We start from the raw sequence: 5592 nt of genomic DNA on the forward strand, positions 1-5592 counted from the left end.
AAAGGACTGATAGTTCAGAGGCTGAGCAACAGAAGAAGGATAATCAGAGCTTTCTTCTGTACCCGCAGGCTTGTCAACACACACACACACACACACACACACACACACACACACACACAGTGTGTTCCACAATCTAATCAGCGCTAAGGACACGCATCTATCTTTCTCACCCTCACCTCAATTTCTTACTCTGTCTGATCTGTCTCTCTCATTCGCTTGCCTTGCTCAACTCATTATTGTATCTATTCTTTTTGTTCTGATTTTATAAAGTATTTGTCCTCGTTTGGTCTTATCTCGCCTGTTACTGCCTGGCACATGCCCTGGCTCCAGATGGGAGCTGTAATTCCTCTGCAGCGCAGAAAGACAGAGGGATCACTCTGAGGCTCTACTGATGCTGCTGCTACAGACTGTGCTGAGTTCTGCTCAGTCTTATTACGCCGTGTAAACACACACAGGCACAAAAAGCACACACACACACACACACACACACACACACGCCTCTGAGCTGCCCAACGGCATGAGCAGAGAATGAGATGAGTGTTTATTAAGAGAGTGTATGGGCACATGAATACCAGGTCAAGCATTTGTTTATATACAGAAATCTCTATTCAGGTGTTCATTATGTGCTGCGTTTAGATGAAGGGTGTGAGAAAATATGAAAAAGAAAAGCTGCAGTTGGCAATATTGTGATGTAGAGAGCAGAACCTGCATGGTGTGCAAGTTACACACTGGCACTGAAAAGTTGCAAGAGCAGGTTGTTTTTACTCCTGCAGGTATTCAGATATGAAGCTTGCAGATGATACATTTCCAATGACGTTCAACTCAGCTGAATATCGCAAGCTACAATGAGCACAAATCAGGTTCATCTGGCCGGCAGATCGAGCGTATTCTACATCAGAAGCTAGGTCGCACTCGTGTCATATCAGTTGTACAATGAAGGACGTGATGTTTACTGTAACTTTCCTGCTGTTTGTAACATGGAGTGAGTTTGCTGTTAAATATTTATTTTGGAGTCTTTGAATAAAAGTTGTTTTGTTGCAGCTGTAGTGTTGAATTAAGTCTGTCGTGTTTATTGCTTCCTGTGAATTTCTGTGAAGCACTCGTCTGCATATTTTAGGCACATCTGGAGGATTAAATGCGATATCCACTAAAATCCCTGTCCGTCAGATTTCCAACCAGAACTGTGAAACGTTTAGTGATGTCATGGGCAACGATGTAAAAACTGACTGACCAAAAAAAAAAAAAAGACTGACGGTCTCTGCCTCTCTTTAAAACTTGACGCCGATGCCATGATTGTTGTCATGATCGGCGTCTCTAACCAGAAACTCTGAAACCTGCATTCAAAAGTATTTACTAATCGAGAAAATCCAGATATGCAAAACAGAACTTTCTGTAGGTTTGAAGGCTACATGAGAGGTTTTTTAAAATTCTAACACTAACTGTAATGGTCAACGATGGTCTAGAGCAGAGGTTCTCAATCTTTTGTAACTAAAGCCTCCCAGATCGTGTGGCACGCGCCCCCCCCCCCCCCCCCAATTTTGGAGGAGACCAGTAAATGAATTATTTATTATTTATTAAATATAAATTATATATAGATCCCTCTGTTTGAGAACCACTGGTCTAGAGCATGAAACCTTCACACAGGTTTCATTTCCAACCAAAATCTAACGTGCTTGTTTTAGCTGATCAAGAACTTCTTAATGCAATGATTAGATCAGATTATGTCAGGTGGGCACGGTTATGATTGGAGCTAAATTCGTCAGGAAGGTACAGTAGATCTCCAGGAATAGGGTTGGTGACCACTGTTCTAGAGTATTACATACATGACTATGTTTAGTGAGTTGCAGACACAGTGACTACGTTTACATGACAGAAGTAATCTAATTATTGACCTTATTCTGAGTAAGACAATATTCTGATTAAGTTGTTTACATGAGTCGCTTTTAGAATATTCCTTTCATGTTCCTGTTTTACATATTATAGAACATAGATTGATTAACGGCACACGTCATTACGTCACCGCGCCACGCCGTCCGACGTCCCTCCAGAATTTCACATATCGACATACAGTTGGTCTTTGTTATGGGACCGTATGCAGTTTTAGGTGTTTTTATTTTTAATTTTACGAAAGCTTCAAGTGCAGTTAATTATTTGTCATGCTATATGTGCAAATAGACGACTGCTTGAAGCCGTGGGCTGCGTCCCAAACCGCGTACTTACCTACTATATAGTAGCCGAAATGCATGTCTCTCACCTACGATATACGTAGCAGGTAAGTAAGTGGTTTGGGACGCAGCCGTGTTCTCTTGTTTGCCGTCATACGATTGAGCACTGCCGTGTGTGTACATGTCCTGTCACAAAATGCGGTGAAAACTCCCACACGACGTTAATAGTGTGATTAAGGTGTGTACATGTCTTTAATGCACTTCCATAATGCGACTAAAACAGGAATACTCCACGCGTCTTAATTCCATTTGTGTTTACTTCGAGTATGACTTTAGTCGGATTAAGGTCATCAATAATCTCTGTTTACATGCTAGTTTATTAATCAGAGTATTGTCTTAATCGGCTTAATATCGGATTATTGTTGTCCATGTAAACGTACTGAGTGTCACATGATGCTATACTGCCCTCACTGTTTATATTGGTATTGCACAACATGGACTTGTAGTGTTAATTTCAGAGGATGTGCACAATCAATAAAGACAGAAGAATACCATGCTGCAGCTATCTTGTGTATACTTGTGTTTAGTTTTTAGCAAGTACAATTCAGCCTATAGGCTCTGGATCCACTACAGCCCAGAGCAGGATAAAGCTCTTATTGAAAGAGAGTGGGAGTGAGAGATTAACAGTATACATGTGTTGAATAAAGATTTGATCTGGATTTCTTCCTATCTAATAACAGATTCAATCCAATATGATATTTTAGCATGCTGTTTACATGACTATCTGATTAATCTGAGAACTGTTGAAATCAGATCATTAACTTACTGCATGTGAGGTTCAGTTCAGTGGAATTTCAGTCTACATGTAATGCTCAGTGTCCTTTTTTAAAAACACACACACACACACACACACACACACACACACACACACACACACACACACGGTGTCTCTCAGCCACTCTCACTCATTCTTCATTCTTTTTCTTCAGCTTGTTCACTTGCAGTCTTCTCTCTCTCTCTCTCTCTCTCTCTCTCTCTCTCTCTCTCTCTCAAACACACACACACACACACACACACACACAAACACACACACACACACACACACACACACAAACAGACTTTGTGTGCAATGAAGTGCATCAGAGGTGCAGAGTTAAGCTCAGAGGCAGGCAGGGTATAAAGCCTTATGCAGAGACATCAATTACCAGCAGAGTCGGCCTGCACAGCACAGCCTGTATTAATGAGACTTGCAGGCAGCTCCAGCAATCACTAGGCACTCACCAGGACCTCATTCTCCTCAACATGTTCCCGGCCAACTCTCAGCTCACCACTGCTTTTTGCAGGAAACGACCCTAGTGCATGTATCAGGAGTCAGCAATTATACTTCAGCTCAGAAAAAGTAGCACATGAGCCCCTTATGTTCTCTTTTGTTCTGCTTATAATCTGTTTTTTTTGTGCCAAGCAAAGTGAACGTACAAAACTACAGTGCCGTCCACTAATATTGGCGCCATTAGTAAATATGAGCAAAGAAGGCTGTGAAAAATTGTGTTTATTGTTCAACCTTTTGATCTTTTGTTCAGAAATTTCACAAAAATAATCTTCTCTCATGGATATCAAACACTTGCAAACACGAATCAGGTTTATCCAAATATATATATATATATATATATATATATATATATATATATATATATATATATATATACAGTATCTTATATACAGAGTATATATTATATACACAGCAGTTTAGACATTAATGGCTGTGTGTTGAGTTATTTTGAGGGGACAGCAAATTTACACTGTTACACAAGCTGTACACTCACTACTTTACATTGTAGCAAAGTGTCATTTCTTCAGTGTTGTCACATGAAAAGATATAATCAAATATTTACAAAAATGTGAGGGATGTACTCACTTTTGTGAGATACTGTATATATATCTTTGTTAAATATAGGTGTGCAACAATTATTGGCACTGTTTTAGTCAATACTTTGTGCTACTTCCCTTTACCAAGATAACAGCTCTGAATCTTCTTCTATAATGCCTGATGAGGTTGGAGAATACATGGCAAGGGATCTGAGACCGTTCCTCCATACAGAATCTCTTCAGATCCTTTAAATTTCGAGGTCCATGCTGGTGGACTCTCCTCAGTTCACCCCACAGGTTTTCTATGGGGTTCAAGTCAGGGGACTGGGATGGCCATGGCAGGATCTTGATTTTGTGGTCAGTAAACCATTTTTGTGTTGATTTTGATGTATGTTTTGGATCATTGTTCTGCTAGAAGATCCAACCACGGCCCATTTGAAGCTTCCTGGCAGAGGCAGTCAGGTTTCATTTAATATCTGTTGATATTTGATAGAGTCCATGATGCCATGTATCCTAACAAAATGTCCCAAAACAAACTGTTTACAGATGACAAAGTTTTAAAACGTTCAAGTGACCTAATTAAAAGATATTAATAAAAAGGCATTAGAACAGAACAGAACAGGTTCCTGTTCAAATACAGCAAGTGATGTTTACCTCAGGTGATGATGCTGATAATCACAGGGAGTATTCATGTTGTTTTTTTTCCATAAATCAATTAGGTTATAAATGTAGAAGTTTTGGGGGTAAGACATTAATTTCATTTCAGGAAAATACGTAGCTTTCAGAACTATGTAGAGTAGAAAATGTCCCAGGTTGCTCTACAAATACAAACACTAATATGATTTTTAGCTATGAGGCAGCGATTCACTTATATTTGTAAACATACTCCTTCTTCAAAGCAACGTTTTTTTCTACTCCAGTGAACAGATTTATGAAATTGCTTACACCGTGAAGGATACATGCAATCCTGCCCCTTTAATCTGGCTTAAATAAGCCACCTCAGTGGTTCTGAATGGGAAAGCCTTTATGTTGCACCAATGCTGTCCAAAAAAAAAAAAAGCTCTGTATCTTGGATTCAATAAATAGTGAAGAGAGAACCCAGAAGCTTGAACACATCTCTTACACCCATCTCAGTCACACTTTTGAAGCGCTTGGATCAGGAAGGCTAATTGAAACTCCGGAAAAGTGCTGTCTCATGCATTTAATTCTCACTTCAGCTGGACCTCAGGCTTATACAGTTCATAGTCTGATCTGGCCTTCTTTGTATGCGACATTACAAACTTTAAACTTAACGAAAGCTTACCTGTATCTTGCTTTATCCACAAACAAACGCCAGAGGATGATAACCTGCATGTAGCATCTATGTGTTAAGAATCAAATCAGTGTTAAAGCCAAGCTGATTTTCCTGCATTGTGCTGTTTCTATCTGCTTATGTGCATTTGTCTCCTCTTATCTCTTCCTGAACAAACAGATGCTACATGAATAATGACCCTAACTCAGACATGCATGTCCTCTGCTCCTTTGTTTTGGTGTTTTGTTATGAATGAGATTTATGTCTTAT

Source organism: Ictalurus furcatus, chromosome 4 (genome assembly GCF_023375685.1).
Source record: "Ictalurus furcatus strain D&B chromosome 4, Billie_1.0, whole genome shotgun sequence".
Taxonomy (NCBI): domain Eukaryota; kingdom Metazoa; phylum Chordata; class Actinopteri; order Siluriformes; family Ictaluridae; genus Ictalurus; species Ictalurus furcatus.